An 18,225-nucleotide genomic window follows, 5' to 3' on the forward strand; every position below is an offset into this window, starting at 1 on the left:
TGCGTTTGGTACAAGAGTGCATGAAGGCACCGGAAATACATTGGGAACAAATGACCGGTCGCTCAAGACCTCTGTGAAGTACAGGAGCGTGCAACAAGAGGCTGTTTCCGCCCGGTCTCGGACCGGGGACCTTTCGCGTGTTAGGCGAACGTGATAGCCGCTACACTACGGAAACCTGCAGGGACCGCTGCTGGTGTCTCGCTTGCGTTTCGGGCTGAGAATGGGAAGCGTCACTTTAGGCAGGGGGCGCTGGAAAGAGGAACAAAGGGCGCGATGAAACAAAATGCCGAAACCCGGGATCGAACCAGGGACCTTTAGATCTTCAGTCTAACGCTCTCCCAACTGAGCTATTTCGGCAGTGCACAGAGCCCACAGCCACCTGCTCCAGCCTTCCTGTATTGCGGCATGAGCGCACCAAGAGGAGCTGGAGAGTGTTGCAGGAACGTCACTCAGAAGGAAAGCCACCCAGCTGCGCCCTCTGAGCTCTGTCCAGAGCATCTTCCTCGCATGGACTCCTGCCTGCGACGGGCAGGAAACAATTAGCAAGAACAGAACAGCACCCCATGGGTGTCTCATGACCACACCTTAGGTTGTGACACGTGCAGGTGTGAGGGGTTGCCGGGCTACTCTGGAGCAGAGCTTGGGCGGAGGGGGGGCGGGAAAGCAGACAAAGAGGTGACACCTCAAGGTCTGCACGATCACAGCTCTCCGCCGCCCCAGGCTTCCGCTCGATAAGCTACTGGACACACCCGCCCCTCCTCACACAGACCGTGGAAAAGCCCCCGAGTGGGAGGGCTCTCTCTTCCTCCCAGGAGCTCTTGGACACGACGCACAGACAGAGCGCGGGGAGCCGCCGCCTGCAAACATGGCTCCAGGCAGGACTCCACTCCGCAGGAGCCGCAGAGCAGAGGAGATGGGGGCAGCTTAGTTCCTGTGCAGAGACCTGAGCTGTTGTTGCTGCGGACGCTGTCTTTTCTGTTCTCGGGGTAGGAGTGAATGTTGAGTTGCCCTTAGAAATGAAGCAGAGCACTTCAACGGCACGGGTGTGTGTGTGTGCGTGCGCCCTGGTGATTCTGGGAGACAGATCGAACCTGGGCTAAAAGAGAGGGGGCTTAGCCCTCTTCCATTTGCTAGTTCAGAGTTGTACAACCCATTTGTATCTGCTAGGCGGCGCAGTCGTCGTGCACAAAGAACGCTTTGAAAAGCGTCAAAAGCAAGTCATTCCGAGTTGGTCGTTTGTGTTTTCCGTTCAGACGCGAAATGCTGAAATGATCTCTCGGCTCCTCGGTTGTCATTTCTGCTCCGTAAAGAAATCACAGCACGCGTCGCCTTCCAGCACGCTGGGTCGGGACACGATGCCGGGGATCGAAGGGTGTGATGTCTTCCTCGTTAGTATAGTGGCAAGTATCCCCGCCTGTCACGCGGGAGACCGGGGTTCGATTCCCCGACGGGGAGTAGAAAGCTTTTCTTTTACCTCCTTAGAGAAAGGACTGCCTTTCACTTCTCTGTTTTCTTTCACAGCGTCGTGCACCTTTTCATTGCTCTCGCTTTCAGAGCCTCCGCACGGCACACGACTCGACATCAGAAAGCACATTGAAGTGAAAGCAGGAAGCGCTGCGACATGCACTGTGCAGATCCAGCCACACTAAGAGGTGAGTGGGTCTGTTCGATGCACAAAGAACGCTTTGATAAGCGTCAAAGGCAAGTCATTCCGAGTTGGTCGTTTGTGTTTTCTGTTCAGACGCGAAATGCTGAAATGATCTCTCGGCTCCTCGGTTGTCATTTCTGCTCCGTAAAGAAATCACAGCACGCGTCGGCTTCCAGCACGGTGGGTCGGGACACGATGCCGGGGGTCGGAGAGAGCGATGTCTTCCTCGTTAGTATAGTGGTGATTATCCCCACCTGTCACGCGGGAGACTGGGGTACATCAGGACGCGCATTGGAGTGAAAGCAGGATGCGCTGCGACATGCACTGTGCAGATCCCGCCACACTTAGAGGTGAGTGGGTCTGTGCGATCACAGCGCTAGGCGAATCCCCAATCCCCTTTTGTGCGTGGCGACAAAAGAAGCCGGTCTGTTTCCGCCCAGTTTCGAACCAGGGACTTTTCGCGTGTGAGGCAAACGTGATAACCACTACACTACGGAAACGGTAGCAAACCCTTCCCAGCGGCCCAGTGCTGAGCTTCGCCAATGCGATTCAGCTGCTTCCAGTGCCTTTATTGGAGTGCGCTGATGGACCGTGCTCTCTCTCCAGAGACCAGCACGCCTGTCATGGACGGAGCAGGAAAAGCGGCGCCACATTCTACAGCCCTCTCCACGCAATCGACGAAATCGGGCTACTGAAGTGGAGAAAATCGCCTCTCCAGAAAGTGCAAATATCATCTTGGAGAGTATAAATCCTATTGCCGAAGGTCAGCCCTGTCTACCAGAGTAACCCTCCCACCTCCTGCAGCGATGATCAGCTCGTCTCACACGCGAGAAGTCTTCGGTTGGAAACAAGCGCCCCCTCTTCTCGCGCGTTTTGCACGTTCGAGTGGTTTTAATGCGGCTCCTTCGTACACGGTGCTGATCTTTTGGAAAGCAGGAGGCAAAACTGACACGTTCCCATACCGGGAGTCAAACCCGGGCCGCCTGGGTGAAAACCAGGAATCCTAACCGCTAGACCATATGGGAGCACACAACCCCGCTGTTCCGGGCATCATGCAAGCAAACTACATAAATATGAGAAAACACGCAAGAGAGTTGTCACTCAGAGTGTCGAAGGGTCGATGTATACTGGGGCTCAGTTGAAATGCAACGTCAGGACTTTTCCGAATTAGGTCACACGAAGAGAGCACAGCCTTTTCCGCCCTACCATGTGTGTATCGGTAACTCGCCGTGATCGTATAGTGGTCAGTACTTTGCGTTGTGGCCGCAACAACCCCGGTTCAAATCCGGGTCACGGCAGAATAGGGGCGTCTGCTTTTACTACTTGCGCGAATGAAGGCAAAAAAAAGCCAATCGATGTGAACGAACGGCGCTTTACAGAGGAGTACTGCCTGACTGGATCGTTGATGAACGACAGAGGCCACTCCAACCTCTTCTCGGTTTTCTTCAACGACTTACTAAGGATCTTCTTCACATTCGCCCATGCAGGGGAAGCCAGTTACACCAAAGCAAACGCAGGAAAGTGCATTTCAAGCAGAGACCAGGAGGGACTTGTTTACACCGAGAGTGGTCGGAGAATGGAACAATGCGCCCAGCCCTGTTGCTGGAGCCGATTCTTGATGAGATCTTGGGCTCACTGGATGCTAATCTTTCTGTTGTTCTTGCAGGTCCTGCGCTGCTTTTGAGCCGACAGAGCTCGTCCTGGTCTGTCGGCACAGCCCAATTGCAAATGATCAGCTCTGCGTACAGAAGGAACGTGCGTTTGGTACAAGAGTGCATGAAGGCACCGGAAATACATTGGGAACAAATGACCGGTCGCTCAAGACCTCTGTGAAGTACAGGAGCGTGCAACAAGAGGCTGTTTCCGCCCGGTCTCGAACCGGGGACCTTTCGCGTGTTAGGCGAACGTGATAGCCGCTACACTACGGAAACCTGCAGGGATCGCTGCTGGTGTCTCGCTTGCGTTTCGGGCTGAGAAAGGGAAGCGTCACTTTAGGCAGGGGGCGCTGGAGAGAGGAACAAAGGGCGCGATGAAACAAAATGCCGAAACCCGGGATCGAACCAGGGACCTTTAGATCTTCAGTCTAACGCTCTCCCAACTGAGCTATTTCGGCAGTGCACAGAGCCCACAGCCACCTGCTCCAGCCTTCCTGTATTGCGGCATGAGCGCACCAAGAGGAGCTGGAGAGTGTTGCAGGAACGTCACTCAGAAGGAAAGCCACCCAGCTGCGCCCTCTGAGCTCTGTCCAGAGCATCTTCCTCGCATGGACTCCTGCCTGCGACGGGCAGGAAACAATTAGCAAGAACAGAACAGCACCCCATGGGTGTCTCATGACCACACCTTAGGTTGTGACACGTGCAGGTGTGAGGGGTTGCCGGGCTACTCTGGAGCAGAGCTTGGGCGGAGGGGGGGCGGGAAAGCAGACAAAGAGGTGACACCTCAAGGTCTGCACGATCACAGCTCTCCGCCGCCCCAGGCTTCCGCTCGATAAGCTACTGGACACACCCGCCCCTCCTCACACAGACCGTGGAAAAGCCCCCGAGTGGGAGGGCTCTCTCTTCCTCCCAGGAGCTCTTGGACACGACGCACAGACAGAGCGCGGGGAGCCGCCGCCTGCAAACATGGCTCCAGGCAGGACTCCACTCCGCAGGAGCCGCAGAGCAGAGGAGATGGGGGCAGCTTAGTTCCTGTGCAGAGACCTGAGCTGTTGTTGCTGCGGACGCTGTCTTTTCTGTTCTCGGGGTAGGAGTGAATGTTGAGTTGCCCTTAGAAATGAAGCAGAGCACTTCAACGGCACGGGTGTGTGCGTGCGCCCTGGTGATTCTGGGAGACAGATCGAACCTGGGCTAAAAGAGAGGGGGCTTAGCCCTCTTCCATTTGCTAGTTCAGAGTTCTACAACCCATTTGTATCTGCTAGGCGGCGCAGTCGTCGTGCACAAAGAACGCTTTGAAAAGCGTCAAAAGCAAGTCATTCCGAGTTGGTCGTTTGTGTTTTCCGTTCAGACGCGAAATGCTGAAATGATCTCTCGGCTCCTCGGTTGTCATTTCTGCTCCGTAAAGGAATCACAGCACGCGTCGCCTTCCAGCACGCTGGGTCGGGACACGATGCCGGGGATCGAAGGGTGTGATGTCTTCCTCGTTAGTATAGTGGCAAGTATCCCCGCCTGTCACGCGGGAGACCGGGGTTCGATTCCCCGACGGGGAGTAGAAAGCTTTTCTTTTACCTCCTTAGAGAAAGGACTGCCTTTCACTTCTCTGTTTTCTTTCACAGCGTCGTGCACCTTTTCATTGCTCTCGCTTTCAGAGCCTCCGCACGGCACACGACTCGACATCAGAAAACACATTGAAGTGAAAGCAGAAAGCGCTGCGACATGCACTGTGCAGATCCCGCCACACTAAGAGGTGAGTGGGTCTGTTCGATGCACAAAGAATGCTTTGATAAGCGTCAAAGGCAAGTCATTCCGAGTTGGTCGTTTGTGTTTTCTGTTCAGACGCGAAATGCTGAAATGATCTCTCGGCTCCTCGGTTGTCATTTCTGCTCCGTAAAGAAATCACAGCACGCGTCGGCTTCCAGCACGGTGGGTCGGGACACGATGCCGGGGGTCGGAGAGAGCGATGTCTTCCTCGTTAGTATAGTGGTGATTATCCCCACCTGTCACGCGGGAGACTGGGGTACATCAGGACGCGCATTGGAGTGAAAGCAGGATGCGCTGCGACATGCACTGTGCAGATCCCGCCACACTAAGAGGTGAGTGGGTCTGTGCGATCACAGCGCTAGGCGAATCCCCAATCCCCTTTTGTGCGTGGGGACAAAAGAAGCCGGTCTGTTTCCGTCCAGTTTCGAACCAGGGACTTTTCGCGTGGGAGGCAAACGTGATAACCACTACACTACGGAAACGGTAGCAAACCCTTCCCAGCGGCCCAGTGCTGAGCTTCGCCAATGCGATTCAGCTGCTTCCAGTGCCTTTATTGGAGTGCGCTGATGGACCGTGCTCTCTCTCCAGAGACCAGCACGCCTGTCATGGACGGAGCAGGAAAAGCGGCGCCACATTCTACAGCCCTCTCCACGCAATCGACGAAATCGGGCTACTGAAGTGGAGAAAATCGCCTCTCCAGAAAGTGCAAATATCATCTTGGAGAGTATAAATCCTATTGCCGAAGGTCAGCCCTGTCTACCAGAGTAACCCTCCCACCTCCTGCAGCGATGATCAGCTCGTCTCACACGCGAGAAGTCTTCGGTTGGAAACAAGCGCCCCCTCTTCTCGCGCGTTTTGCACGTTCGAGTGGTTTTAATGCGGCTCCTTCGTACACGGTGCTGATCTTTTGGAAAGCAGGAAGCAAAACTGACACGTTCCCATGCCGGGAGTCAAACCCGGGCCGCCTGGGTGAAAACCAGGAATCCTAACCGCTAGACCATATGGGAGCACACAACCCCGCTGTTCCGGGCATCATGCAAGCAAACTACATAAATATGAGAAAACACGCAAGAGAGTTGTCACTCAGAGTGTCGAAGGGTCGATGTATACTGGGGCTCAGTTGAAACGCAACGTCAGGACTTTTCCGAATTAGGTCACACGAAGAGAGCACAGCCTTTTCCGCCCTACCATGTGTGTATCGGTAACTCGCCGTGATCGTATAGTGGTCAGTACTTTGCGTTGTGGCCGCAACAACCCCGGTTCGAATCCGGGTCACGGCAGAATAGGGGCGTCTGCTTTTACTACTTGCGCGAATGAAGGCAAAAAAAAGCCAATGGATGTGAACGAACGGCGCTTTACAGAGGAGTACTGCCCGACTGGATCGTTGATGAACGACAGAGGCCACTCCGACCTCTTCTCGGTTTTCTTCAACGACTTACTAAGGATCTTCTTCACATTCGCCCATGCAGGGGAAGCCAGTTACACCAAAGCAAACGCAGGAAAGTGCATTTCAAGCAGAGACCAGGAGGGACTTGTTTACACCGAGAGTGGTCGGAGAATGGAACAATGCGCCCAGCCCTGTTGCTGGAGCCGATTCTTGATGAGATCTTGGGCTCACTGGATGCTAATCTTTCTGTTGTTCTTGCAGGTCCTGCGCTGCTTTTGAGCCGACAGAGCTCGTCCTGGTCTGTCGGCACAGCCCAATTGCAAATGATCGGCTCCGCGTACAGAAGGAACGTGCGTTTGGTACAAGAGTGCATGAAGGCACCGGAAATACATTGGGAACAAATGACCGGTCGCTCAAGACCTCTGTGAAGTACAGGAGCGTGCAACAAGAGGCTGTTTCCGCCCGGTCTCGAACCGGGGACCTTTCGCGTGTTAGGCGAACGTGATAGCCGCTACACTACGGAAACCTGCAGGGACCGCTGCTGGTGTCTCGCTTGCGTTTCGGGCTGAGAAAGGGAAGCGTCACTTTAGGCAGGGGGCGCTGGAGAGAGGAACAAAGGGCGCGATGAAACAAAATGCCGAAACCCGGGATCGAACCAGGGACCTTTAGATCTTCAGTCTAACGCTCTCCCAACTGAGCTATTTCGGCAGTGCACAGAGCCCACAGCCACCTGCTCCAGCCTTCCTGTATTGCGGCATGAGCGCACCAAGAGGAGCTGGAGAGTGTTGCAGGAACGTCACTCAGAAGGAAAGCCACCCAGCTGCGCCCTCTGAGCTCTGTCCAGAGCATCTTCCTCGCATGGACTCCTGCCTGCGACGGGCAGGAAACAATTAGCAAGAACAGAACAGCACCCCATGGGTGTCTCATGACCACACCTTAGGTTGTGACACGTGCAGGTGTGAGGGGTTGCCGGGCTACTCTGGAGCAGAGCTTGGGCGGAGGGGGGGCGGGAAAGCAGACAAAGAGGTGACACCTCAAGGTCTGCACGATCACAGCTCTCCGCCGCCCCAGGCTTCCGCTCGATAAGCTACTGGACACACCCGCCCCTCCTCACACAGACCGTGGAAAAGCCCCCGAGTGGGAGGGCTCTCTCTTCCTCCCAGGAGCTCTTGGACACGACGCACAGACAGAGCGCGGGGAGCCGCCGCCTGCAAACATGGCTCCAGGCAGGACTCCACTCCGCAGGAGCCGCAGAGCAGAGGAGATGGGGGCAGCTTAGTTCCTGTGCAGAGACCTGAGCTGTTGTTGCTGCGGACGCTGTCTTTTCTGTTCTCGGGGTAGGAGTGAATGTTGAGTTGCCCTTAGAAATGAAGCAGAGCACTTCAACGGCACGGGTGTGTGCGTGCGCCCTGGTGATTCTGGGAGACAGATCGAACCTGGGCTAAAAGAGAGGGGGCTTAGCCCTCTTCCATTTGCTAGTTCAGAGTTCTACAACCCATTTGTATCTGCTAGGCGGCGCAGTCGTCGTGCACAAAGAACGCTTTGAAAAGCGTCAAAAGCAAGTCATTCCGAGTTGGTCGTTTGTGTTTTCCGTTCAGACGCGAAATGCTGAAATGATCTCTCGGCTCCTCGGTTGTCATTTCTGCTCCGTAAAGGAATCACAGCACGCGTCGCCTTCCAGCACGCTGGGTCGGGACACGATGCCGGGGATCGAAGGGTGTGATGTCTTCCTCGTTAGTATAGTGGCAAGTATCCCCGCCTGTCACGCGGGAGACCGGGGTTCGATTCCCCGACGGGGAGTAGAAAGCTTTTCTTTTACCTCCTTAGAGAAAGGACTGCCTTTCACTTCTCTGTTTTCTTTCACAGCGTCGTGCACCTTTTCATTGCTCTCGCTTTCAGAGCCTCCGCACGGCACACGACTCGACATCAGAAAACACATTGAAGTGAAAGCAGAAAGCGCTGCGACATGCACTGTGCAGATCCCGCCACACTAAGAGGTGAGTGGGTCTGTTCGATGCACAAAGAATGCTTTGATAAGCGTCAAAGGCAAGTCATTCCGAGTTGGTCGTTTGTGTTTTCTGTTCAGACGCGAAATGCTGAAATGATCTCTCGGCTCCTCGGTTGTCATTTCTGCTCCGTAAAGAAATCACAGCACGCGTCGGCTTCCAGCACGGTGGGTCGGGACACGATGCCGGGGGTCGGAGAGAGCGATGTCTTCCTCGTTAGTATAGTGGTGATTATCCCCACCTGTCACGCGGGAGACTGGGGTACATCAGGACGCGCATTGGAGTGAAAGCAGGATGCACTGCGACATGCACTGTGCAGATCCCGCCACACTAAGAGGTGAGTGGGTCTGTGCGATCACAGCGCTAGGCGAATCCCCAATCCCCTTTTGTGCGTGGGGACAAAAGAAGCCGGTCTGTTTCCGTCCAGTTTCGAACCAGGGACTTTTCGCGTGGGAGGCAAACGTGATAACCACTACACTACGGAAACGGTAGCAAACCCTTCCCAGCGGCCCAGTGCTGAGCTTCGCCAATGCGATTCAGCTGCTTCCAGTGCCTTTATTGGAGTGCGCTGATGGACCGTGCTCTCTCTCCAGAGACCAGCACGCCTGTCATGGACGGAGCAGGAAAAGCGGCGCCACATTCTACAGCCCTCTCCACGCAATCGACGAAATCGGGCTACTGAAGTGGAGAAAATCGCCTCTCCAGAAAGTGCAAATATCATCTTGGAGAGTATAAATCCTATTGCCGAAGGTCAGCCCTGTCTACCAGAGTAACCCTCCCACCTCCTGCAGCGATGATCAGCTCGTCTCACACGCGAGAAGTCTTCGGTTGGAAACAAGCGCCCCCTCTTCTCGCGCGTTTTGCACGTTCGAGTGGTTTTAATGCGGCTCCTTCGTACACGGTGCTGATCTTTTGGAAAGCAGGAAGCAAAACTGACACGTTCCCATGCCGGGAGTCAAACCCGGGCCGCCTGGGTGAAAACCAGGAATCCTAACCGCTAGACCATATGGGAGCACACAACCCCGCTGTTCCGGGCATCATGCAAGCAAACTACATAAATATGAGAAAACACGCAAGAGAGTTGTCACTCAGAGTGTCGAAGGGTCGATGTATACTGGGGCTCAGTTGAAACGCAACGTCAGGACTTTTCCGAATTAGGTCACACGAAGAGAGCACAGCCTTTTCCGCCCTACCATGTGTGTATCGGTAACTCGCCGTGATCGTATAGTGGTCAGTACTTTGCGTTGTGGCCGCAACAACCCCGGTTCGAATCCGGGTCACGGCAGAATAGGGGCGTCTGCTTTTACTACTTGCGCGAATGAAGGCAAAAAAAAGCCAATGGATGTGAACGAACGGCGCTTTACAGAGGAGTACTGCCCGACTGGATCGTTGATGAACGACAGAGGCCACTCCGACCTCTTCTCGGTTTTCTTCAACGACTTACTAAGGATCTTCTTCACATTCGCCCATGCAGGGGAAGCCAGTTACACCAAAGCAAACGCAGGAAAGTGCATTTCAAGCAGAGACCAGGAGGGACTTGTTTACACCGAGAGTGGTCGGAGAATGGAACAATGCGCCCAGCCCTGTTGCTGGAGCCGATTCTTGATGAGATCTTGGGCTCACTGGATGCTAATCTTTCTGTTGTTCTTGCAGGTCCTGCGCTGCTTTTGAGCCGACAGAGCTCGTCCTGGTCTGTCGGCACAGCCCAATTGCAAATGATCGGCTCCGCGTACAGAAGGAACGTGCGTTTGGTACAAGAGTGCATGAAGGCACCGGAAATACATTGGGAACAAATGACCGGTCGCTCAAGACCTCTGTGAAGTACAGGAGCGTGCAACAAGAGGCTGTTTCCGCCCGGTCTCGAACCGGGGACCTTTCGCGTGTTAGGCGAACGTGATAGCCGCTACACTACGGAAACCTGCAGGGACCGCTGCTGGTGTCTCGCTTGCGTTTCGGGCTGAGAAAGGGAAGCGTCACTTTAGGCAGGGGGCGCTGGAGAGAGGAACAAAGGGCGCGATGAAACAAAATGCCGAAACCCGGGATCGAACCAGGGACCTTTAGATCTTCAGTCTAACGCTCTCCCAACTGAGCTATTTCGGCAGTGCACAGAGCCCACAGCCACCTGCTCCAGCCTTCCTGTATTGCGGCATGAGCGCACCAAGAGGAGCTGGAGAGTGTTGCAGGAACGTCACTCAGAAGGAAAGCCACCCAGCTGCGCCCTCTGAGCTCTGTCCAGAGCATCTTCCTCGCATGGACTCCTGCCTGCGACGGGCAGGAAACAATTAGCAAGAACAGAACAGCACCCCATGGGTGTCTCATGACCACACCTTAGGTTGTGACACGTGCAGGTGTGAGGGGTTGCCGGGCTACTCTGGAGCAGAGCTTGGGCGGAGGGGGGGCGGGAAAGCAGACAAAGAGGTGACACCTCAAGGTCTGCACGATCACAGCTCTCCGCCGCCCCAGGCTTCCGCTCGATAAGCTACTGGACACACCCGCCCCTCCTCACACAGACCGTGGAAAAGCCCCCGAGTGGGAGGGCTCTCTCTTCCTCCCAGGAGCTCTTGGACACGACGCACAGACAGAGCGCGGGGAGCCGCCGCCTGCAAACATGGCTCCAGGCAGGACTCCACTCCGCAGGAGCCGCAGAGCAGAGGAGATGGGGGCAGCTTAGTTCCTGTGCAGAGACCTGAGCTGTTGTTGCTGCGGACGCTGTCTTTTCTGTTCTCGGGGTAGGAGTGAATGTTGAGTTGCCCTTAGAAATGAAGCAGAGCACTTCAACGGCACGGGTGTGTGCGTGCGCCCTGGTGATTCTGGGAGACAGATCGAACCTGGGCTAAAAGAGAGGGGGCTTAGCCCTCTTCCATTTGCTAGTTCAGAGTTCTACAACCCATTTGTATCTGCTAGGCGGCGCAGTCGTCGTGCACAAAGAACGCTTTGAAAAGCGTCAAAAGCAAGTCATTCCGAGTTGGTCGTTTGTGTTTTCCGTTCAGACGCGAAATGCTGAAATGATCTCTCGGCTCCTCGGTTGTCATTTCTGCTCCGTAAAGGAATCACAGCACGCGTCGCCTTCCAGCACGCTGGGTCGGGACACGATGCCGGGGATCGAAGGGTGTGATGTCTTCCTCGTTAGTATAGTGGCAAGTATCCCCGCCTGTCACGCGGGAGACCGGGGTTCGATTCCCCGACGGGGAGTAGAAAGCTTTTCTTTTACCTCCTTAGAGAAAGGACTGCCTTTCACTTCTCTGTTTTCTTTCACAGCGTCGTGCACCTTTTCATTGCTCTCGCTTTCAGAGCCTCCGCACGGCACACGACTCGACATCAGAAAACACATTGAAGTGAAAGCAGAAAGCGCTGCGACATGCACTGTGCAGATCCCGCCACACTAAGAGGTGAGTGGGTCTGTTCGATGCACAAAGAATGCTTTGATAAGCGTCAAAGGCAAGTCATTCCGAGTTGGTCGTTTGTGTTTTCTGTTCAGACGCGAAATGCTGAAATGATCTCTCGGCTCCTCGGTTGTCATTTCTGCTCCGTAAAGAAATCACAGCACGCGTCGGCTTCCAGCACGGTGGGTCGGGACACGATGCCGGGGGTCGGAGAGAGCGATGTCTTCCTCGTTAGTATAGTGGTGATTATCCCCACCTGTCACGCGGGAGACTGGGGTACATCAGGACGCGCATTGGAGTGAAAGCAGGATGCGCTGCGACATGCACTGTGCAGATCCCGCCACACTAAGAGGTGAGTGGGTCTGTGCGATCACAGCGCTAGGCGAATCCCCAATCCCCTTTTGTGCGTGGGGACAAAAGAAGCCGGTCTGTTTCCGTCCAGTTTCGAACCAGGGACTTTTCGCGTGGGAGGCAAACGTGATAACCACTACACTACGGAAACGGTAGCAAACCCTTCCCAGCGGCCCAGTGCTGAGCTTCGCCAATGCGATTCAGCTGCTTCCAGTGCCTTTATTGGAGTGCGCTGATGGACCGTGCTCTCTCTCCAGAGACCAGCACGCCTGTCATGGACGGAGCAGGAAAAGCGGCGCCACATTCTACAGCCCTCTCCACGCAATCGACGAAATCGGGCTACTGAAGTGGAGAAAATCGCCTCTCCAGAAAGTGCAAATATCATCTTGGAGAGTATAAATCCTATTGCCGAAGGTCAGCCCTGTCTACCAGAGTAACCCTCCCACCTCCTGCAGCGATGATCAGCTCGTCTCACACGCGAGAAGTCTTCGGTTGGAAACAAGCGCCCCCTCTTCTCGCGCGTTTTGCACGTTCGAGTGGTTTTAATGCGGCTCCTTCGTACACGGTGCTGATCTTTTGGAAAGCAGGAAGCAAAACTGACACGTTCCCATGCCGGGAGTCAAACCCGGGCCGCCTGGGTGAAAACCAGGAATCCTAACCGCTAGACCATATGGGAGCACACAACCCCGCTGTTCCGGGCATCATGCAAGCAAACTACATAAATATGAGAAAACACGCAAGAGAGTTGTCACTCAGAGTGTCGAAGGGTCGATGTATACTGGGGCTCAGTTGAAACGCAACGTCAGGACTTTTCCGAATTAGGTCACACGAAGAGAGCACAGCCTTTTCCGCCCTACCATGTGTGTATCGGTAACTCGCCGTGATCGTATAGTGGTCAGTACTTTGCGTTGTGGCCGCAACAACCCCGGTTCGAATCCGGGTCACGGCAGAATAGGGGCGTCTGCTTTTACTACTTGCGCGAATGAAGGCAAAAAAAAGCCAATGGATGTGAACGAACGGCGCTTTACAGAGGAGTACTGCCCGACTGGATCGTTGATGAACGACAGAGGCCACTCCGACCTCTTCTCGGTTTTCTTCAACGACTTACTAAGGATCTTCTTCACATTCGCCCATGCAGGGGAAGCCAGTTACACCAAAGCAAACGCAGGAAAGTGCATTTCAAGCAGAGACCAGGAGGGACTTGTTTACACCGAGAGTGGTCGGAGAATGGAACAATGCGCCCAGCCCTGTTGCTGGAGCCGATTCTTGATGAGATCTTGGGCTCACTGGATGCTAATCTTTCTGTTGTTCTTGCAGGTCCTGCGCTGCTTTTGAGCCGACAGAGCTCGTCCTGGTCTGTCGGCACAGCCCAATTGCAAATGATCGGCTCCGCGTACAGAAGGAACGTGCGTTTGGTACAAGAGTGCATGAAGGCACCGGAAATACATTGGGAACAAATGACCGGTCGCTCAAGACCTCTGTGAAGTACAGGAGCGTGCAACAAGAGGCTGTTTCCGCCCGGTCTCGAACCGGGGACCTTTCGCGTGTTAGGCGAACGTGATAGCCGCTACACTACGGAAACCTGCAGGGACCGCTGCTGGTGTCTCGCTTGCGTTTCGGGCTGAGAAAGGGAAGCGTCACTTTAGGCAGGGGGCGCTGGAGAGAGGAACAAAGGGCGCGATGAAACAAAATGCCGAAACCCGGGATCGAACCAGGGACCTTTAGATCTTCAGTCTAACGCTCTCCCAACTGAGCTATTTCGGCAGTGCACAGAGCCCACAGCCACCTGCTCCAGCCTTCCTGTATTGCGGCATGAGCGCACCAAGAGGAGCTGGAGAGTGTTGCAGGAACGTCACTCAGAAGGAAAGCCACCCAGCTGCGCCCTCTGAGCTCTGTCCAGAGCATCTTCCTCGCATGGACTCCTGCCTGCGACGGGCAGGAAACAATTAGCAAGAACAGAACAGCACCCCATGGGTGTCTCATGACCACACCTTAGGTTGTGACACGTGCAGGTGTGAGGGGTTGCCGGGCTACTCTGGAGCAGAGCTTGGGCGGAGGGGGGGCGGGAAAGCAGACAAAGAGGTGACACCTCAAGGTCTGCACGATCACAGCTCTCCGCCGCCCCAGGCTTCCGCTCGATAAGCTACTGGACACACCCGCCCCTCCTCACACAGACCGTGGAAAAGCCCCCGAGTGGGAGGGCTCTCTCTTCCTCCCAGGAGCTCTTGGACACGACGCACAGACAGAGCGCGGGGAGCCGCCGCCTGCAAACATGGCTCCAGGCAGGACTCCACTCCGCAGGAGCCGCAGAGCAGAGGAGATGGGGGCAGCTTAGTTCCTGTGCAGAGACCTGAGCTGTTGTTGCTGCGGACGCTGTCTTTTCTATTCTCGGGGTAGGAGTGAATGTTGAGTTGCCCTTAGAAATGAAGCAGAGCACTTCAACGGCACGGGTGTGTGTGTGTGCGTGCGCCCTGGTGATTCTGGGAGACAGATCGAACCTGGGCTAAAAGAGAGGGGGCTTAGCCCTCTTCCATTTGCTAGTTCAGAGTTGTACAACCCATTTGTATCTGCTAGGCGGCGCAGTCGTCGTGCACAAAGAACGCTTTGAAAAGCGTCAAAAGCAAGTCATTCCGAGTTGGTCGTTTGTGTTTTCCGTTCAGACGCGAAATGCTGAAATGATCTCTCGGCTCCTCGGTTGTCATTTCTGCTCCGTAAAGGAATCACAGCACGCGTCGCCTTCCAGCACGCTGGGTCGGGACACGATGCCGGGGATCGAAGGATGTGACGTCTTCCTCGTTAGTATAGTGGCAAGTATCCCCGCCTGTCACGCGGGAGACCGGGGTTCGATTCCCCGACGGGGAGTAGAAAGCTCTTCTTTTACCTCCTTAGAGAAAGGACTGCCTTTCACTTCTCTGTTTTCTTTCACAGCGTCGTGCACCTTTTCATTGCTCTCGCTTTCAGAGCCTCCGCACGGCACACGACTCGACATCAGAAAGCACATTGAAGTGAAAGCAGGAAGCGCTGCGACATGCACTGTGCAGATCCCGCCACACTAAGAGGTGAGTGGGTCTGTTCGATGCACAAAGAACGCTTTGATAAGCGTCAAAGGCAAGTCATTCCGAGTTGGTCGTTTGTGTTTTCTGTTCAGACGCGAAATGCTGAAATGATCTCTCGGCTCCTCGGTTGTCATTTCTGCTCCGTAAAGAAATCACAGCACGCGTCGGCTTCCAGCACGGTGGGTCGGGACACGATGCCGGGGGTCGGAGAGAGCGATGTCTTCCTCGTTAGTATAGTGGTGATTATCCCCACCTGTCACGCGGGAGACTGGGGTACATCAGGACGCGCATTGGAGTGAAAGCAGGATGCGCTGCGACATGCACTGTGCAGATCCCGCCACACTAAGAGGTGAGTGGGTCTGTGCGATCACAGCGCTAGGCGAATCCCCAATCCCCTTTTGTGCGTGGCGACAAAGGAAGCCGGTCTGTTTCCGCCCAGTTTCGAACCAGGGACTTTTCGCGTGGGAGGCAAACGTGATAACCACTACACTACGGAAACGGTAGCAAACCCTTCCCAGCGGCCCAGTGCTGAGCTTCGCCAATGCGATTCAGCTGCTTCCAGTGCCTTTATTGGAGTGCGCTGATGGACCGTGCTCTCTCTCCAGAGACCAGCACGCCTGTCATGGACGGAGCAGGAAAAGCGGCGCCACATTCTACAGCCCTCTCCACGCAATCGACGAAATCGGGCTACTGAAGTGGAGAAAATCGCCTCTCCAGAAAGTGCAAATATCATCTTGGAGAGTATAAATCCTATTGCCGAAGGTCAGCCCTGTCTACCAGAGTAACCCTCCCACCTCCTGCAGCGATGATCAGCTCGTCTCACACGCGAGAAGTCTTCGGTTGGAAACAAGCGCCCCCTCTTCTCGCGCGTTTTGCACGTTCGAGTGGTTTTAATGCGGCTCCTTCGTACACGGTGCTGATCTTTTGGAAAGCAGGAGGCAAAACTGACACGTTCACATACCGGGAGTCAAACCCGGGCCGCCTGGGTGAAAACCAGGAATCCTAACCACTAGACCATATGGGAGCACACAACCCCGCTGTTCCGGGCATCATGCAAGCAAACTACATAAATATGAGAAAACACGCAAGAGAGTTGTCACTCAGAGTGTCGAAGGGTCGATGTATACTGGGGCTCAGTTGAAATGCAACGTCAGGACTTTTCCGAATTAGGTCACACGAAGAGAGCACAGCCTTTTCCACCCTACCATGTGTGTATCGGTAACTCGCCGTGATCGTATAGTGGTCAGTACTTTGCGTTGTGGCCGCAACAACCCCGGTTCGAATCCGGGTCACGGCAGAATAGGGGCGTCTGCTTTTACTACTTGCGCGAATGAAGGCAAAAAAAAGCCAATCGATGTGAACGAACGGCGCTTTACAGAGGAGTACTGCCTGACTGGATCGTTGATGAACGACAGAGGCCACTCCGACCTCTTCTCGGTTTTCTTCAACGACTTACTAAGGATCTTCTTCACATTCGCCCATGCAGGGGAAGCCAGTTTCACCAAAGCAAACGCAGGAAAGTGCATTTCAAGCAGAGACCAGGAGGGACTTGTTTACACCGAGAGTGGTCGGAGAATGGAACAATGCGCCCAGCCCTGTTGCTGGAGCCGATTCTTGATGAGATCTTGGGCTCACTGGATGCTAATCTTTCTGTTGTTCTTGCAGGTCCTGCGCTGCTTTTGAGCCGACAGAGCTCGTCCTGGTCTGTCGGCACAGCCCAATTGCAAATGATCGGCTCCGCGTACAGAAGGAACGTGCGTTTGGTACAAGAGTGCATGAAGGCACCGGAAATACATTGGGAACAAATGACCGGTCGCTCAAGACCTCTGTGAAGTACAGGAGCGTGCAACAAGAGGCTGTTTCCGCCCGGTCTCGGACCGGGGACCTTTCGCGTGTTAGGCGAACGTGATAGCCGCTACACTACGGAAACCTGCAGGGACCGCTGCTGGTGTCTCGCTTGCGTTTCGGGCTGAGAATGGGAAGCGTCACTTTAGGCAGGGGGCGCTGGAAAGAGGAACAAAGGGCGCGATGAAACAAAATGCCGAAACCCGGGATCGAACCAGGGACCTTTAGATCTTCAGTCTAACGCTCTCCCAACTGAGCTATTTCGGCAGTGCACAGAGCCCACAGCCACCTGCTCCAGCCTTCCTGTGTTGCGGCATGAGCGCACCAAGAGGAGCGGGAGAGTGTTGCAGGAACGTCACTCAGAAGGAAAGCCACCCAGCTGCGCCCTCTGAGCTCTGTCCAGCGCATCTTCCTCGCATGGACTCCTGCCTGCGACGGGCAGGAAACAATTAGCAAGAACAGAACAGCACCCCATGGGTGTCTCATGACCACACCTTAGGTTGTGACACGTGCAGGTGTGAGGGGTTGCCGGGCTACTCTGGAGCAGAGCTTGGGCGGAGGGGGGGCGGGAAAGCAGACAAAGAGGTGACACCTCAAGGTCTGCACGATCACAGCTCTCCGCCGCCCCAGGCTTCCGCTCGATAAGCTACTGGACACACCCGCCCCTCCTCACACAGACCGTGGAAAAGCCCCCGAGTGGGAGGGCTCTCTCTTCCTCCCAGGAGCTCTTGGACACGACGCACAGACAGAGCGCGGGGAGCCGCCGCCTGCAAACACGGCTCCAGGCAGGACTCCACTCCACAGGAGCCGTATAGCAGAGGAGATGGGGGCAGCTTAGTTCCTGTGCAGAGACCTCAGCTGTTGTTGCTGCGGACGCTGTCTTTTCTGTTCTCGGGGTAGGAGTGAATGTTGAGTTGCCCTTAGAAATGAAGCAGAGCACTTCAACGGCACGGGTGTGTGTGTGTGCGTGCGCCCTGGTGATTCTGGGAGACAGATCGAACCTGGGCTAAAAGAGAGGGGGCTTAGCCCTCTTCCATTTGCTAGTTCAGAGTTGTACAACCCATTTGTATCTGCTAGGCGGCGCAGTCGTCGTGCACAAAGAACGCTTTGAAAAGCGTCAAAAGCAAGTCATT

At 55.0% G+C, this 18,225-nt stretch overlaps 12 non-coding genes across 12 annotated transcripts; 5 read left to right on the forward strand and 7 right to left on the reverse strand.

Moving 5' to 3' along the window:
- Positions 1–284: 284 nt before the first annotated feature.
- On the reverse strand, positions 285–357 carry trnaf-gaa (transfer RNA phenylalanine (anticodon GAA)). The gene has a single exon. It is a non-coding gene; the product is annotated as a tRNA-Phe (tRNA).
- Positions 358–1,383: 1,026 nt separating this feature from the next.
- On the forward strand, positions 1,384–1,455 carry trnad-guc (transfer RNA aspartic acid (anticodon GUC)). Its single transcript has one exon. It is a non-coding gene; the product is annotated as a tRNA-Asp (tRNA).
- Positions 1,456–3,688: 2,233 nt separating this feature from the next.
- Positions 3,689–3,761, reverse strand: trnaf-gaa (transfer RNA phenylalanine (anticodon GAA)). Its single transcript has one exon. It is a non-coding gene; the product is annotated as a tRNA-Phe (tRNA).
- A 1,020-nt stretch (positions 3,762–4,781) lies between these two features.
- On the forward strand, positions 4,782–4,853 carry trnad-guc (transfer RNA aspartic acid (anticodon GUC)). Its single transcript has one exon. It is a non-coding gene; the product is annotated as a tRNA-Asp (tRNA).
- Positions 4,854–7,086: 2,233 nt separating this feature from the next.
- Positions 7,087–7,159, reverse strand: trnaf-gaa (transfer RNA phenylalanine (anticodon GAA)). Its single transcript has one exon. It is a non-coding gene; the product is annotated as a tRNA-Phe (tRNA).
- Positions 7,160–8,179: 1,020 nt separating this feature from the next.
- Positions 8,180–8,251, forward strand: trnad-guc (transfer RNA aspartic acid (anticodon GUC)). Its single transcript has one exon. It is a non-coding gene; the product is annotated as a tRNA-Asp (tRNA).
- Positions 8,252–10,484: 2,233 nt separating this feature from the next.
- Positions 10,485–10,557, reverse strand: trnaf-gaa (transfer RNA phenylalanine (anticodon GAA)). Its single transcript has one exon. It is a non-coding gene; the product is annotated as a tRNA-Phe (tRNA).
- A 1,020-nt stretch (positions 10,558–11,577) lies between these two features.
- On the forward strand, positions 11,578–11,649 carry trnad-guc (transfer RNA aspartic acid (anticodon GUC)). Its single transcript has one exon. It is a non-coding gene; the product is annotated as a tRNA-Asp (tRNA).
- Positions 11,650–13,882: 2,233 nt separating this feature from the next.
- On the reverse strand, positions 13,883–13,955 carry trnaf-gaa (transfer RNA phenylalanine (anticodon GAA)). The gene has a single exon. It is a non-coding gene; the product is annotated as a tRNA-Phe (tRNA).
- A 1,026-nt stretch (positions 13,956–14,981) lies between these two features.
- Positions 14,982–15,053, forward strand: trnad-guc (transfer RNA aspartic acid (anticodon GUC)). Its single transcript has one exon. It is a non-coding gene; the product is annotated as a tRNA-Asp (tRNA).
- A 620-nt stretch (positions 15,054–15,673) lies between these two features.
- On the reverse strand, positions 15,674–15,746 carry trnag-ccc (transfer RNA glycine (anticodon CCC)). Its single transcript has one exon. It is a non-coding gene; the product is annotated as a tRNA-Gly (tRNA).
- Positions 15,747–17,286: 1,540 nt separating this feature from the next.
- On the reverse strand, positions 17,287–17,359 carry trnaf-gaa (transfer RNA phenylalanine (anticodon GAA)). Its single transcript has one exon. It is a non-coding gene; the product is annotated as a tRNA-Phe (tRNA).
- Positions 17,360–18,225: the final 866 nt, after the last annotated feature.

Source organism: Atractosteus spatula, unplaced genomic scaffold (genome assembly GCF_055471065.1).
Source record: "Atractosteus spatula isolate fAtrSpa1 unplaced genomic scaffold, fAtrSpa1.hap1 Scaffold_73, whole genome shotgun sequence".
NCBI classification, from domain to species: Eukaryota; Metazoa; Chordata; class Actinopteri; order Semionotiformes; family Lepisosteidae; genus Atractosteus; species Atractosteus spatula.